Source organism: Schistocerca serialis, chromosome 10 (assembly GCF_023864345.2).
Source record: "Schistocerca serialis cubense isolate TAMUIC-IGC-003099 chromosome 10, iqSchSeri2.2, whole genome shotgun sequence".
NCBI classification, from domain to species: domain Eukaryota; kingdom Metazoa; phylum Arthropoda; class Insecta; order Orthoptera; family Acrididae; genus Schistocerca; species Schistocerca serialis.
In genome coordinates this window covers 174,677,934-174,696,357 of record NC_064647.1, presented here as the reverse complement: position 1 = coordinate 174,696,357, position 18,424 = coordinate 174,677,934, and positions in this window count along the sequence as shown.

The window sequence follows — 18,424 nt, the reverse complement described above, 5'->3', positions numbered from 1 at the left end:
AACATCTGCAAATCGTGCTCGAAACTGTTCCTTAATTTTTACAATTATTGACACGTATTCTTGAAATCTAGCACTTTCATGGACCAGTCCAAGAGTCGGGAAATGTGCAGTGTTTTCTCTCAATAGCTGGCTCTCCCAAAGCGCAAGCTTTCTTTCAAAGGCATTTACTTCTTCCAACATGTCAGAAATTAATTTATTTTCACCCTGCAAACTGACGTTCAGGCTGTTCGTGTGACACGTAATGTCCACGAGAAATGCAAGGTCTGATATCCAACAAGGGTCTTCCAACATAGGTTCACGTTTTCCCTTCTCATGTAAGAATGTTACTATGACCAAACGTAAATCAAAAAAAAATTTTCAGCATTTTACCTCGACTGAGCCAGCGTACTTCGGTATAGTAAGGTATGTCGCCGTACTCCGCTCCTAATTCCTCCAAGAACCGCCGAAACTGGCGATGCGTAAGCCCATGTGTCTTCAGATAGTTTACAGTACGCACAACAATTTGCATGACGTTTGCTAACGCTACTGATTTTGCACAAAGCGCATCTCGATGCAGAATGCAGTGAATTCCATACAACGTCTCGTCTGTGCGCCCTAGCTTTTTGCGCATCCGTGCTATGAGTCCTCTCTGATGGCCTTGCATTGATGGTGCTCCATCTGTGGTCACTGAGACTAACCGATTCCAGTCCATACCGACACCATCAATCGCTTGCTCGACAGCTTGGAGTAAGTCCGCACCTGTAGTAGTCCCTTTCAAAGGTACTGAGTCCAAAACGTCCTCTGTTATACAAAGTGCGTTATCGACACCTCGTATGTATATCACAACCTGGGCTGTATCTGTAAGATCTGTTGCTTCATCGAGCGCAACAGAGAAAGCAACAAAGTCTTTAGCCTTATTTATGAGCTGCCTGTGCACATCGCAGGCCATAGCACTGATACGTCTTGTCACTGTTTGTTTGGATAGACTGATTTCTTGAAACCTGCTAACGTTCGTGGGACACACGTGTTCTGCAGCATCAATCAGACACCCTTTTACAAACTCTCCTTCGGAAAAGGGTTTCCCAGATTGTGCAATTCTTAATGCGATTTCAAAACTTGCTCACAGTGAAGATTTAGTGTGGTTGTCATTCTGGAAAACTGAAAACAGTACATTGTAGAGCGTACAGTAAAATAGACATTAATGTAACACAAGAAGTATCAGTTACTTTGACATACAGTAAAATCGAGTTGATGTGTCTCATCCATTTTCTTATGGATATTTAATTTTGGTTGTCGTTCTTCACCGTTGAGTACACTACACTAGTCTTTGTGGTATGTATTGTAGTGTCTTCCAATTGAAAACATACGCTGTCCGCCTATTATTCGGAGGCACAGCAAACACTGTGAGTTTTCACCAACGGCTACAAAAAAGAATTGCAGTTCCCAGCCATTTTTAAACGACTGAGAACATAGATCTCCCGTCCTTTGCGTTTTCACCGTACCTGCCATTTCTCAGTACTTCTCTGTTAAGGGTACAGTTGCCAGGGGTAAACGAGACTGGGTATGTTGCGCTCTTGCTTGTACCACATAAACAGGGAAGAGGAGCCCCCGCCGTTCATTTAGGACTCATGTCTAATAACAGATGTCGCTGTCGCTCACTGTCGCACACGTGCGCACATGTGCAGCACTTCCGCACGTCTGCACACTGTGCAGCGTTTGGCCGGCCCTGATCTAACGTATTATTGACATGTAAACACAATTCGACGGTTTCGCAGTACAACACTAATAGGAACGGTAAGACTAGTATCGGTGAATCAAACGAATGTGAATGATGTATTCCTTCGAAGAACAAGTCGATATGCTTCTCATTTACGGAGAATGCCAACGAAATTCAGTGAGAGCTTAAGAGTTATACGCTGAAAGATATCCTCAACGTACTCACCCTACACGTCGTACATTTAAATATGTGTATGATAAATTGAGAACAACTGGATCTTTAACGCATCGGAAACATATCCGGCAAAGAACCGGAAATTTTTACTCTTGCCATTGTGGTTCGAGATCTTTGTGTTAGTTCGCGTCAAATAGTATGGGAATCTGGCATGAGCCAGTGTAGTGTTGTTCGTGTTCTGCAGCACCATAAATATAATCCTTACCGCATCAGTCTCCACCAAGAATTAACTGGTACGGATTGTATGCGTCACATTGAATTCTGCCGATGGGCTCAACTTAAGATTCAGAGTGACGATACATTTATTAATTTGATTTTATTTACTGACGAGGCTACATTCTCGAACCATGGAAATGTTAATTTGCATAACATGCATTACTGGGCAACTGAAAATCCATGTTAGCCGCGGCAAGTTGCACACCAAAAACAGCGGTCGGTGAACGTATGATGTGGTTTTCTGGAGGACTTACAGGGCCCTATTTCATCGAAGGAAATCTTAATGGTAGGAAGTACACAGCATACCTGCAAGAAACTTTGGGTCTGTTATTGGATGAAATACCTTTAGGAACAAGGAACAGAATGTAGTACCAACACTATGGGTGACCGGCACATTTTTGCTGATGGATAGAAATGAGTTGCAGAGAGAATTCCCAAATCGTTGGACTGGACGCGGGGGAGATGTTTCGTGGCCGGCTCGTTCCCCAGACTTGACTATACCGAATTTTTCTTGTGGGGATTCGTAAAAACATTGTTTATAAAGACGTTCCAACTTCATCTGAAGATGTGTGAGAGAGAACTGTCAGATCATGTGCTTCGATAAGTGCCGATGTGATAAGGAATACCACTCAGTCCATGATAAGAAGATTGCACCACTGCATTGATACCAATGGTCATCACTTCGAACATCTTCTGTAAATGGACGTTCATGCCACCTTTGTGACCTTCGTTGAGCTTCAAAGACCTTATTGTTAGACATCATAGGATTCGTCTCGATAGCCGCTATCAGAAAACAAGTACCGAACTATAGCATCAGATTTAAGAAAACAAAGTTGACCTTGATATCTCTGAAGCGACCCCACCTAGCAACAAAAAACCAAGATCATATTATGACCCCCGTTGTTCCATTGCAACTTTTTCCCCACAAACTTTTCAGCTCATATCATACTTTGGGAGTTATTCTTGGTGGCAATAGTTAGTGATTCACCCTGTATATTATGGTCTGAGTCTATATCTGCTCCTGGGTACGTCTTACAATCCAGTATCTGATTTCGGAATCTCTGTCTGACTATGATGTCATCTGAAATCTTCCCATATCACCCTGCCTTTTCCAAGTATTCGGCCTCCTCTCGTGATTCATAAACAGAGAATTGGCTATTAGCAGTTGAAATTTATTACAGAACTCATTAGTCTTTCTCCACTCTCATTCCTTCTCCAAAGCCCATATTCTATGTAATCTTATGTTCTACTCCTTCCTCTAGAACTGCGTTCCAGTCCCCCATGACTGTTTGATTTTCATCTCCCTTTACGTACTGCGCTATCCTTTCAATATCCTCATATACTTTCTCTGTCTCTTCATCTTCGGCTTGCGACGTTGGCATGTATACCTGAACTATCGTTGTCGGTGTTAGTTTGCTGTCGATTCTGTTCACAATAACACTGTCTCTGCCCTATCTTCCTATTCATGACGCATCCTATTCTCGTTATACCGTTATCTGCTGCTGTTGATATTACCCTATACTCATCTGACCAGATACATTCGTTAAGAGAATCATGATGGCAGAATCATGGTGACACGTAGATCTACGGTTATGCTGTTGGGACCAAGGTTCAATCTCCCCAATGGGTAGGGAAAGGTTCTCCAAGACCTCTAAAAGCTCGTCAGGTCATGTCAAATGTGAGAGCCATGCTGATAGTTTTCTTTGACTTTGAAGGATTAGTACGTCACGAATTCGCACCACAGAGACAAAATGTTAATCGATGGTACAGTCGGGACGTGTTGCGACGTCTGCGAGAAAAAGTGAGAAGGAAACGTCCTAAAATGTGGTGAGACAATTTATCTCTTGCATCACGATAACGCACCGGCACATTCATCATTGTGTACTGCACAAAAACAGAATCATTGTGCTACCCCATCCTCCCTAGTGCCCCAGCGGACCTTTTTTTTTGTTTCCAAAGTTGAAAACCTGCTTGAAAGGACGAAGATTTGCAACGATAGATGATATTAAAAAAATTCGCAGACGACGCTTCGCGAGATCCAACAAGAGGACCCGGAAGTGGAAACGGCGTTGGGAGCGGTGTATCACTTGTGGAGGAGAGTATTTCCAAGGACACCATGCACAATATGTAAAATAGAAACGTAGAGAAATTTCGTGGACAAAGTTCCGGAATTTTTTGAACAGCCCTCGTATCCTCTGGTGTTTAATAAACCAACTTGACGTTATGCTGAAGGTAAATATCAAAATTGGATTTTGCATATATTTATGGTTTTGAAATAGATCGACGGTATATGTTGTAAATTGATTAAGAAGTGTTTTGCAAAACAGTGTAATCAACTGTTGCAAGGTGAAGCAAAAGTACTTACTTCTCACTTCACTGAAAATAATCACGAAGTACGACAAACAGAAGAAGAATACAGTGTACCTTGGAATGACAGTGCAAAACCCAAAGATCTAGGTTGCTTAGGTGAGCGCTCCATCGATTAGTGCTATACTAAACACAATCGCTGGTTGTCTAGGCAATGCAGAAATCAGCAAGTGTGCACGATGATTTTAGTCCAAATTTTTTAACAAGAACTCATTACTCCTTCTCGCCCCTGTTTTATATCAAAAAACACGTACCTGCTAACTAACCGATACACAGAAACAGTGGTGTGCAAGTAAAAGTAGACAGACTAAATAAAAGTCCATAATAAATATTATCTGTCTTAAAAAAGTATTAACGCTACTTGTAACATACACCACGTACAAAACGAACTTGCTTTCTTTGATCTTTTTCGGTGTCCTCCGTCAGTCTTACTTGGTAAGGATTCCGTGTCGCACAGCAATACCCCGGAAGAGGGCGGACAAGCGTAGTATATGGAGTCTCTTTAGCACATTTGTTGCATGTTCTAAGCGTTCACACAATAAAACGAACTCTTTCGCTCGCCTTCTCCACAACATTATCTCTCTGATCGTTTCCTGTGTAAGTTTTTCGTAATTTTAATCCCTACGGATTAGAACAATTGACAACATATAAAGTTGTGTGATTAATTGTGTATTGTGTGATTTGTTGTCGTTTATCTCTCCCTACGAAATAAGTAAGAGCGTCTTTGAACGATACGCAAACATCAGACACACTCACACTCATGATTCAAATTTGGATGTATAGGTCTATATCATGTTTCGAACGCCAGATTCAACAAACACGTCTTTTTGCAATTCCCCATTAGATGGACGGGGAAAGTTATCACAGATATAAAAGTTATCACAGATATACTTCAAGAATTTTTCATCTATGGACAACGCTCCCACAAACATATTACTGTCAATAGTAAACGAAATATACATTGAATGACGTTAATATTGGGTCACTATGGTATTTCTGATAGCATTATAACTTTATTCTTAATAAAATAAAAATAAATAAAAATTGTTGTACTTTCAACATTGCAGCACAGTCAGCAATCGTGATAATGTAATATATAAGAAACTATCAGCCCCGCAATCGAGGCTGATAGTTCCTTATATATATTAAATTAAAATTGGGCATTTGCGACTAGGACTCGCGTACTGACGTCCCCATGCGAACGTAATTATGTATGTAGACAGTTCATCCATTCCGAAAATAGAGTCTCGACTAAAAAATGGCTCTGAGCACTATGCGACTTAACTTCTGAGGTCATCAGTTGCCTAGAACTTAGAACTAATTAAACCTAACTAACCTAAGGACATCACACACATCTATGCCCGGGGCAGGATTCGAACCTGCGACCGTAGCGGTCGCTCGGTTCCAGACTGTAGCGCCTAGAACCGCACGGCCATTCATGCCGGCAGTCTCGACTATTTTTTATTGATATTGATACCGGCAAGATATCGCTACCACGAGTTCCAAGACATCCGGACCTTTCTTCTTGTCAAATTTCATGATTCTACATCAAAGGGTGGTACCCCTAAAGTTTTAATGAGTGAGTTCATGAGTACCAACATATGTGACACACACTATTTGATCAAAAGTACCCGGACACTCCCAAAAACATACGTTTTTCATATTAGGTGCATTGTGCTGCCACCTAGTGCCAGAAACTCCCAAATAGGCGGCCTCAGTGGTCATTAGACATCGGGAGAGAGCAGAATGGGGCGCTCCGCGGAACTCACGGACTCCGAAGGTGGTCAAGTGATTGGGTGTCACTTCTGTCATACGTCTCTACGCGGGATTTCCACACTCCTAAACATCCCAAGGTCCACTATTTCCGATGTGATAGTGAAGTGGAAACGTGAAGGGACACGTGTAGCACAAAAGCGTACAGGCCGACATCGTCTGTTGACTGACAGAGATCGCCGACAGTTGAAGAGGGTCGTAATGTGTAATAGGCAGAGATCTATCCAGACCATTACACAGGAATTTGAAACTGCGTCAGGGTCACTGCAAGTACAATGACAGTTAGGCGGGAGGTAAGAAAACTTTGGTTTCATGGTCGAGCGACTGCTCATAAGCCACACATCAATCCCCGTAAATGCCAAACGAAACGTCGCCTGGTATAAGGAGCGAAAACATTGGACGATTGCACGGTGGAAAAACGTTGTGTGGAGTGACGAATCACGGCACACAATGTGGCGATCCGATGGCAGGGTGTGGGTATGGCGAATGCCCGGTGAACGTCATCTGCCAGTGTGTGTAGTGCCAACAGTAAAATGGGGAGGCGGTGGTGTTATGGTGTGGCGTGTTTTTCATGGAGGGGGCTTGCACCCCTTGTTGTTTTGTGTGGCACTATCACGGCACAGGCCAACATTGATGTTTTTAGCACCTTCTTGCTTCCCACTGTTGAAGAGCAATTCGGGGATGGCGATTGCATCTTTCAACATGATCGAGCACCTGTTCATAATGCACGGCCTCTGGCGGAGTGGTTGCACGACAATAACATCCCTGTAATGGACCGTCCTGCGCAGAGTCCTGACCTGAATCCTATAGAAAACTATTGGGATGTTTTGGAACGCAGACTTCGTGCCAGGCTTCGCCTACCGATATCGATACCTCTCCTCAGTGCAGCACTCCCTGAAGAATGGGCTGCCATTCCCTAAGGAACCTTCCAGCACCTGACTGAACGTATGCCTGCGAGAGCGGAAGCTGTCATCAAGGCTAAGGGTGGGCCAACACCATACTGAATAATAGATTTACCGATGGAGGGTGCCACGAACTTCTAAGCCATTTTCAAGCAGGCGACCGGATACTTTTGATCTCATAGCGTAAATGGATGTATGTTTTGATTGCACTGACATAGAAATTAACGTTTATGATACCGCCAAGGGAGTATATACCTTGATGTGTGACATAGATTTCAACTTGATACATCCGACCATTCCTGAGAGAAAGCGTTATTAGCCGAAGGACGTTCAATAGAATTTGGTAACAAACAACGATTGGTTTTTCGTGTGATATAATTACAAATTATCAATTTTCGGATATTTTTCCTTTGCTTGTAGTGTTAAACACTGCTTTTTCGCAAGTTTCACGATTCTAAATCAGAGGGAAGAATGCTGTAGGTTTTGTTGATTGAGTCTGCTAGTGTCCAATTAAGCGACATAAATGGCCGTATCTTTTGATTACATTGACTTAGAGGCTTCACATCACCATGAGACCGTGGACTTTAATACACTACTGGCCATTAAAATTGCAACACCACGAAGATGACGTGCTACAGACGCGAAATTTAACCGACAGGAAGAAGATGCTGTGATATGCAAATGATTAGCTTTTCAGAGCATTCGCACAAGGTTGGCATCGGTGGCGACACCTACAACGTGTTTCCAACCGATTTCTCATACACAAACAGCAGTTGACCGACGTTGCCTGGTGAAACGTTGTTGTGATGCCTCGTGTAAGGAGGAGAAATGCGTACAATCATGTTTCCGACTTTGATAAAGGTCGGATTGTAGCCTATCGCGATTGCAGTTTATCGTATCGCGACATTGCTGCTCACGTTGGTCGAGATCCAATGACTGTTAGCAGAATATGGAACCGGTGGGTTCAGGAGGGTAATACGGAACGCCGTGCTGGATCCCAACGGCCTCGTATCACTAGCAGTCGAGATGACAGGCATCTTATCCACATGGCTGTAACGGATCGTGCAGCCACGTCTCGATTCCTGAGTCAACAGATGGGGACGTTTGCAAGACAACAACCATCTGTACTATCAGTTCGACGACGTTTGCAGCAGCATGGACTATCAGCTCGGAGACCACGGCTGCAGTTACCCTTGACGCTGCATCACAGACAGCAGCGCCTGCGATGGTGTACTGAACGACGAACATGGGTGCACGAATGGCAAAACGTCATTTTTTCGGATTTACAGCATCATGATGGTCGCATCCCTGTTTGGCGACATCGTGGTGAACGCACATTGGAAGCGTGTATTCGTCATCGCTATACTGGCGTATCACCCGGCGTGATTGTATGGGGTGCCATTGCTTACACGTCTCGGTCACCTCTTGTTCGCATTGACGGCACGTTTAACAGTGGACGTTACATTTCAGATGTGTTACGACCCGTGGCTCTACCCTTCATTCGATCCCTGCGAAACCCTACATTTCAGCAGGATAATGCACGACCGCATGTTGCAGGTCCTGTACGGGCCATTCTGGATACAGAAAATATTCGACTGCTTCCCTGGCCAGCACATTCTCCAGATCTCTCACCAATTGAAAACGTCTGGTCAACGGTGGCCGAGCAACTGGCTCGTCACAATACGCGTCACTACTCTTGATGAACTGTGGTATCGTGTTGAAGCTGCATGGGCAGCTGTACCCGTACACGCCATCCAAGCTCTGTTTGACTGAATGCTCAGGCGTATCAAGGCCGTTATTACGGCCAGAGATGGTTGTTCTGGGTACTGATTTCTCAGGATCTATGCACCCAAATTGCGTAAAAATGTAATCACATGTCAGTTCTAGTATAATATATCTGACCAATGAATACCCGTTTATCATCTGCATTTCTTCTTGGTGTAGCAATTTTAATGGCCAGTAGTGTATGTAACACAGATTTCAACTTGATACGTCTACCCATTTCTACAAGGGTCCCTTTTTACCGATTCATGTATAGAACCATAAAAATAATCAAGTACCATATTATGTTAGATGTCCGGTAAATGACAGCATGGACATTTTTACACATCTTATAACAGTTCCTAATCAATACGAATTAAATAAAGCAGCATTCCATTTTTGAGATTACTTTAATATTCGGATAGTTGGCAGGGTAGCATTTTTTTGATCGTTAATAGGCTGTCTTTGTTTAGAAACGTGGTCGATTGTCGAGACAGTACAATGCCACGCAAAACTAATACTACTTCTAATATACTACATGTAGTAACTTTTCATATCGCGAAAGGTAAATCGTATAGACAAATTGCTGTCGTATACCATGTTCAACATGAGTAACAGTACTGTGGCAGACGCCTTCATGCGATTCAAAAAAGAGGTCGGTATAGATATTATAAATCAAAAGAGCCAACTACACAAGTTGGATGCACGTGACAAGAGGAATCTAATACGAAAAATAAAGAAGGATGCTACCCTCAGAACACTCAAATTAGCAAGTGAGCTTGTAAACGAGACTGGAAAGAACGTACATCCTCTGACGATTAGCAGAGCATCAAAGATCGGCTATAGTGGGAGAATGGCTCGGAACAAACCGTATGTAGATGAACAGAACCGAAAGAAGAGACTGGACTTTCCTGAAGAGTTTATTACGAAGGAAGCAACATGGTGGAACGACGTCATTCTTACCGACTAAAGTAAATTTAACATTCTGGGATCGAATGAAGGAACGATGGTCTAGCGGAAGAAGGATGAAGAACTTAAAAGTCGAAAACGTTAACCCGACTGTAAAGCCAGGAGGTGGCGGTTTTCTTGTCTGGGACTGTATATCTACATTTGGAACGGGTGCTTTAGCGTCCATCGACAGCATTAAGGACAAACGCGTCTAACTGAACATATTAAAAAAACAATTGATGCTAAACTGGTGATAACAAACACGTTCTGGTTTTACAAAGACAGTGACGCGATATATAACGCTTGCATTGTGCTGCAGGCCGGAGTGGCTGAGCGGTTCTACGCGCTTTAGTCCGGAACCGCCCTGCTGCTATGTTCGCAGATTCGAGTCCTACCTCGGGCATGGACGTGTGTGATGTCCTTAGGTTAGTTAGGTTTAAGTAGCTGTAAGTTCTAGGGGAATGATGACCTCAGATGTTAAGTCTGTAAGACGTCTATATTTCTATTGTTTATTGTCAAACCACAATTTATGAAAGATGTTTGTATTTTATTAATAGGATTAAGTAGGAATAATTAATATTTGTCATGTTGGAAATAATTGTGGTAGCAGTGAATGTCTGCACCGAAGTATTGTTGGCAAGAGAGACCGCAAATTGATATAATTTTAAAAAAGGGCGGGAGAGACCGCGTACGGATACATTTTAAGAAAAGGGCGGGAAAGACCGCGCATTGATAGAATTTTTAATGGTAGCAGGGATTGTCTGCACCAGAAAGCATTGTTGGCAGGAGAGACCGCACTTTAGCGTTCGTAGGAAGTCAGTAGTAAGCGAGATGTGAAGCGAGTCGCTAACAGGTCTGAAGCGAGAGGTTGAGAGGAGCGGTGTGCCTGCCAGCCACCAGCTATGATTTATAAGAGATTATAAACGGATGTACAGAGGCATCAGCTAACTATTATCATAAGAGGAACTAATATTATTGACTTAATTTTTTGAGAAACCCAAGACTACTGAAGGTATATTTGCGCATTGCTAGTTGTAAGATTATTGTAAAAAGTAAGTCCCATTTGAACGTCTGTAAAATCATTTCATTCAGAATATAATTAACTTTTCCCAGCAATATTGCATTTCTAATTATAATCCATCCCAAAAACCATCAACGTAAAACTTTGCAAAATTTTATTGTTGTCAAGAAAAAGTTTAACTATGAATTACGTAATTTCAGTAAAATTAATTAAAGAATAACGTCAGCTTTGCTATTAAAGAATAACGTCAGCTTTGGTAATAAATACAGCCACTTATTATGACAGCCCACCAGCAGCTAATAGAGTATAGTAAAACAGAGTAAGTATATTCATGTCGCAGTTCGATGTAGCAGTCAGATGGCGATGCAGTAACAGTAAAAAAGGTAAGGAACAGTTTTGGGTTATTGCAGGTAACGACTGAGGGCCACGACGACGACACATTTCATGTTTCGTCGAAATAATCAGAAAATCACTTTTAATAAGCAGCAATTAAATTTGTATGCGAAGATAGAGAAAGAGAATAATAGTAACAGAGTGAAATTTTACGCACATAAATAATTTGATTTAATATTATTAACTTTCACCGATAATATAATTTTTAGTGCCACTTGTGGTTACGAAGTGTGCAGTTTTTTCTGGCTGAGAACTACATTTCAGTAACTTCAACGACGCGTGCGGGTGAGAAGAGGTTCACGAGAACAACGCACCGCGCCCCCTCAACTTGTCGAAATATCGGCGGTTCTCGAAGAGGTCACCGGGCTGCATTTTCCGTTACTTGTTTGAACATTTTATACGCCGGGAGAAAGTAAAATTTCGCGATTTCCGAAACATTTACATCAGTCGCAATCGGTGTTGCACAGTCATCACTATCGATGGCAACAAATTCATCCAGTAACACTATGGGACAGTCTGATAACGTAGAGGCTTTCCCAGACATCAACTGTTGTCTTCAGGGGCTGCAGAATCTGGTACTTCGGAGAATCAAGTGTGGTGAAAACGATTTTCATCTTCTGCAGCACCAAATACATCCAGAAAGCAACGTATTCAATGTGACTGATAAGCTGATGAAGAAATCTTCTTTTGCGTCGAATGCGAGTCAATGTTTCCGGAGCAACGGGTTTCAAAGTAGAAAATTAAAATTTATACTTTATTAATCACACATGTAATGTTCTCAGGGAACAACCGAAACTATACATCTTTTAATTTAGTATCAGGATGTCCCTGGAAGTTGTAAGAAATAATTGCGAGTTTACATTTCTCTCGTGGAAATCGCTTATACGAGGCCAATTAACCTTGGTGACGTCACAATTGCGTAACGCACACGTACTTATTCGTTTGAGAAGTAGAAACGTTTTACGTTAAACGATTTTTATTTTGTGTTAAATAAATAACTACATGAAATTACACATTAACTTCACTGGAACCGCAGTACTACTGTGTATTAACCGAAAGCCCTTGTTAGACGTTTCCCTTTTAAATGCCCCTCACAGCATATAATTAAAATCGCTAAATATATTTCTCTAAATTTCTGGAGTCAGTTATGAATAATTGTTTAAACAAAAGCTTTTTAGTATAACACATTTTAAAACGTAGTAGAAAGATAGTCCTCAAAATTTGTGCTTGTGAATTTTGGCAGCTATGTCAATATTTGTAAAATTTAAAACGGCAAACTGGACGTGTGCAATAAATAATCGATGCCTCATAAGTTTACGTCACTCATTCAATATTTTATTGCGCTGCAAGTGATAAGAACTGTTCAGATAGTTTTCTCAACGACAGCTGCTCTCTACATTCCTTACTATTACTTTAATGCATGTGCCACCCTTTTTTGTTTTTAATTTTACGAGTGTTGTCATAGCTACTAAAAATTCACAAGCACAAATTTTCAGCGCTATCCCTATGTGGTTAGGAACATGTATAAGTGTAGGATAAATTATTTTGTCGTTTTTACTGCGTTTTAAACGTGTGTTATGTTAGAGAGTTTTCTGTTTTTTAGTGACGAGTGTCTGAAATTTTTCAGTCGATTTCAAACACAGTGATGGGATTACAGCAGAGACATGGGGTATATTTTAGTTTCATTTCAGTTTCTCTTCGCTTGAGTGAAACATCAAATGGGTTACGTATGTCTTGCGAAAATATCATAAAGATAAAAATGAGAGACATTCGAGATGACACGGAGGCTTAGCAGCTGTTGTTGTTGGCGGAAATACTAGTGGTACACGAAGTACCCTCCGCCATATACCAGACACGAAAGTCATGCAATTCTGATCTATGTTCGGAGTTTTAAGCCTCTAGCTCGTCCATAAGTTAGTTCAAATTTAGCTGCAAAATTTGTGCCGAACAGGCAAACAAACAAGAAAGCGACCTAATAAAAACGTGTTAAAATATTTGGAGATACGACTTTTTTCTGGTCAAGGTGGGATTCCAGGAAAGCACAAAAATAGGCTTTGTCTTTCGTCTTCTTTTCGTACCGTATTTTCTTTAATCTCTCGACCTTTTTTAATTTTGTTGTAGTTTTAATTTTTTTCTCTTACATTTTTAAAACGTTTATTAATTTTGTATTAAGGGTCAGAAGTGTGTCAAGCATTCAGTTTAGGCCAGATTGTACCAACACTCAGGACGCACGGTCAGCAGTGGCCGCAACGCTGCAGACACTTCAAAGCTACACCATCCCTCCAGACTGCTAAGCGAAATATTTATTTACAATAAATAATAAGTAAATAAAAAAGATTGGTGACATTCTGCAGCAAACTAATGTCATGCACAGGTACGATAAAACTGGTACAACACAGCTTTTATTACTTTAAATTGTTACGGTGGTTGCCACTGACGCGAGGGGGTGTCCTCGAAAGCATGCAGAACGCGAGACCAGCCCCGTATGTGAGATGGCCCTGCGGCTAAGTGACTAAAGAGAGCGCGGTGCGTCGAGTTGTCCTCAGTGAGTGCCCTCACCACCAGGGCCACTAAGCGCCTGCCCCTTGTCTCCAGGGCGAGGTCCTCAGGACGCGCGAGTCCTCAGGGCGCGCAACAGGCTCCTCCGAACTGCTCCAGCTGCGCCGCCGACAACCACTTCGTCAACTCTCTTTTCCAACTCCTCGACTTTCTTTGTTCTGGTTCGTTACGTTCTCCTCTTTCTACCCCGCTAGCAACTTGTCATTCTTCCTTTAAATCGCCAGTCTTTCTTACACATTTTTACTAATCCACAGAGATTCCAAGGAGATTCTCATCGTATGTGAAGTGTGTTAGCGGCAAGAAACAATCAACGTTTTCTCTGCGCGATAGCAATGGAGATACTATCGAAGACACTGCTGCCAAAGCAGATTTACTAAACACAGCCTCCCGAAATGCCTTCACAAAAGAAGACGAAGTAAACATTCCAGAATTCGAATCGAGAACAGCTGCCAACATGAATAACGTAGAAGTAAATATCATCGGAGTAGTGAAGCAACTTAAATCATTTAATAAAGCAAGTCTTCTGGTCCAGACTGTATACCAATTAGGTTCCTTGCGGAGTATGCTGATGCATTAGCTCCATACTTAACAATCATATACAACCGCTCGCTCGACGAAAGATCCGTACCCAAAGACTGGAAAGTTGCACAGGTCACACTAATATTCAAGAAAGGTAGTAGGAGTAATCCACTAAATTACAAGCCCATATCGTTAACATCGATATGCAGCAGGATTTTAGAACATATATTGTGTTCGAACATTATGAATTACCTCGAAGAAAACGGTCTATTGACACACAGTCAACATGGGTTTAGAAAACATCGTTCCTGTGTAACACAACTAGCCCTTCACTCACACGGTGTTGAGTGCTATTGGTAATGGAATTCGGATCGATTCCATATTTCTGGATTACCGGAAGGCTTTGGACACTGTGCTACACAAGCGGCTCGTAGTGAAATTGCGTGCTTATGGAATATCGTCTAGTTATGTGACTGGATTTGTGATTTCCTGTCAGAGAGGTCACAGTTCGTGCTAATTGACGGAAAGCCATCGAGTGAATTGGAAATGATTTCTGGCGTTCGCCAAGGTAGTGTTTTAAGCTCTTTGCTGTTCCTTACCTGTATAAACGATTTGGGAGGCAATCTGAGCAGCCGTCTTCGTTTGTTTGCAGATGACGCTGTCGTATATCGGCTAATAAAGTCATTAGAAGATCAAAACAGACTGCAAAACGATTTAGAAAATATATATGAATGGTCCGAAAAGTGGCAGTTGACCCTAAATAACGAAAAGTGTCAGGTCATCCACATGGGTGCTAAAAGGAACTCGTTAAACTTCGAGTACACGATAAATCAGTCTAACCTAAAAGCCGTAAATTCAACTAAATTCTAGGTATTGTACTAATGAACAACTAAAACTGGAAGGAACACATAGAAAATGTTGTGGGGAAGGTTAACAAAAGATTGCGTTTTATTGGCAGGACACAGACCTACTAAGGAGACTGCCTACACTAAGTATGTCCGTCCTCTTTTAGAGTACTGCTGCGCGGTGTGGGATCCTTACCAGATAGGACTGAGGGAGTACATCGAAAAAGTTCAAAGAAAGGCAGCACGTTTTGTATTATCGCGAAATATGTGAGAGATTGTCACAGAAATGATACAGGATTTGGGCTGGAAATCATTAAAAGAAAGGTGTTTTTCTTTGCGACGGAATCTTCTCACGAAATTCCAAACACCATCTTTCTCCTCCAAATGCGAAAATATTTTGTTGATACCGACCTACATAGGGAGGAACGATTACCACGATAAAATAAGGGAAATCAAGAGCTCATACGGCAAGATATAGGTGTTCATTCTTTCCGCGCGCTGTACGAGATTGGAATAATAGAGAATTGTGAAGGTGGTTCGATGAACCCTTTGTCAGGCACTTGAATGTGATTTGCAGCGAAGGGTCCGGTACAAAGTTCCGCACGGAGCTCTGCTCTTCAGGGAGGGGGCTGTGTGGGAGCACCCAGGCGAATAGCTGCGTGTGCACAGTACAGGGGCAGCGGCAAAGACTCTAGTGTGCACTTGATCATTTATTCTTTGCTTTGTGTTTGTTTTTGTCTTAGATGTTCTATGTTAATGTCTGGCTCATTGCTTCACAATAAAGCTGAACATTAAGAATACGAACGAGTCTATCATTAATAGAATGGAGCTACGTAGTGGCTACATATCCATATAGATGTAGATATAGATGTACTAAGAATTTCAGAGCAACTGCATGTGTTTCAAGGAGAAATTTGACCTACATTTTGTACGAGGGCAAATCAGAAAGTCCTTGCACATATTTTTATCAGCCAAAGTAAGGTACATATAGGTAATAACAAATATACATCCTGTTGTACGTACCTTACACTATTTTTCCCCACACCGATTCACATATTTGTACCTTCGCAGCATCAAATTTAAGATGCCCCTGCTGTAGAATTAGTCCTTCCGGTTACGGAACCATCGTCAGACTGCTGTCTTGGCTTCGTCATTTGTGCATTACTGTCCTGTCAGGAACACCTTCAGCAGTCCGAAAAGGTGGAAATCACTAAGGGCGAGGTCTGGATTGTATGGTGGGTGGTCAGAATCTCTCACTGAAACGCCCGGTGCTTTTCGGCTGTTCTGAGTGCCACATATGGTCTCGCATTGTCGTGAAGCAGAATCGCGTTGTCCACATTAGGAATCCCTCGGTGCCTTCGCCCAACGGCTGCCCTCAGACGTGATGTGCCCACGCCGATCTGTTTTCACCATTGGATCCACGTGACAGATGTTGTCCTCACTCAGCGACTGATGTGGCCTCCCAGACCGTTCGTTGTCATGCAAGACTTCACGGCCTTCACACCACCACCACTTTACAGTTCTCAAAGCGAGACAGTTTTCCCCATATGTGGGCTGCATTTCGCTGTAGATCTCGATGGGCGTTCGTCCCTTTCTCCATAGAATTAACCACCCACAGCAGTCCCGTGCGGCGGAGCTACCGGCAGATAAAGTCCAGCACGAACCAAGAAAGGCCCAACGCTGGGACTGGATACGCTGACTTCGTATTTACACCCGTAATTTGGCTAAAAATAGTGGCAGTTACTCTTTGATTTTCCCTCGTATGTAAGGAACAACTGCACAGTGGATTTTGTCACTCAGAATTCGGTTTTCAGTCGTGTTTGTTCGTAAGAAGAACATATAAGCAGGATGGAAGTCTGCCAACAAGTATCATAATTCGACAGTGGCAAGATTATAGCTCCTCGGCACTGAGGTTTATTACGCCAAGGGAGTACCCGTGGTCTAGGGGTAGCGTCTTCGATCCCCTCCACTGCCTAAATCTTGATGAATAATCAGCATTGGCGGCCGAAGACTTCCGGCATAAGAAGTCACCCTCATTCTGCCAACGGCCTTGTCAAAGAGGGCGGAGGAGCGGATAGAGGTTCAGGGCATTCTCTTGTCCCAGGGGTGGGAAATTGCCCCTAAAGGAGGAAGAATCAGCAATGATCAACGACATGAGGATGCAGAAGGCAATGGAAACCACTGCATTAAAGACACGTAACGTGTATCCACAGGACATGTGGCCTGTAATTGAAGAAGTGTCATGATGATCTCTCCATTGGCAAAAGATTCCGGAATAGTCCCCCATTCGGATCTCCGGGAGGGGACTGCCGAGGGGGAGGTTACCATGAGAAAAAGATTGAATAATCTACGAAAGGATAACGTTCTACGTGTCGGGGCGTGGAATGTCAGAAGCTTGAACGTGGTAGGGAAACTAGAAAATCTGAAGAGGGAAATGCAAAGGCTCAATCTAGATATAGTAGGGGTCAGTGAAGTGAAGTGGAAGGAAGACAAGGATTTCTGGTCAGATGAGTATCGGGTAATATCAACAGTAGCAGAAAATGATATAACAGGTGAAGGATTCGTTATGAATAGGAATGCAGGGCAGAGGGTGTGTTACTGTGAACAGTTCAGTGACCGGGTTGTTCTAATCACAATCGACAGCAGACCAACACCGACAACGATAGTTCAGGTATACATGCCGACGTCGCAAGCTGAAGATGAACAGATAGAGAAAGTGCATGAGGATATTGAAAGGGTAATGCAGTATGTAAAGGGGGACGAAAATCTAATAGTCATGGGCGACTGGAATGCAGTTCTAGGGGAAGGACTAGAAGAATAGGTTACAGGAGAATACGGGCTTGGGACAAGGAATGAAAGAGGAGAAAGACTAATTGAGTTCTGTAACAAGTTTCAGCTGGTAATAGCGAATACCCTGTTCAAGAATCACAAGAGGAGGAGGTATACTTGGAAAAGGCCGGGAGATATGGGAAGATTTCAATTAGATTACATCATGGTCAGACAGAGATTCCGAAATCAGATACTGGATTGTAAGGCGTACCCAGGAGCAGATATAGACTCAGATCACAATATAGTAGTGATGAAGAGTGGGCTGAAGTTCAAGACATTAGTCAGGAAGAATCAATACGCAAAGAAGTGGGATAGGGGAAGTACTAAGGAATGACGAGATACGTTTGAAGTTCTCTAACGC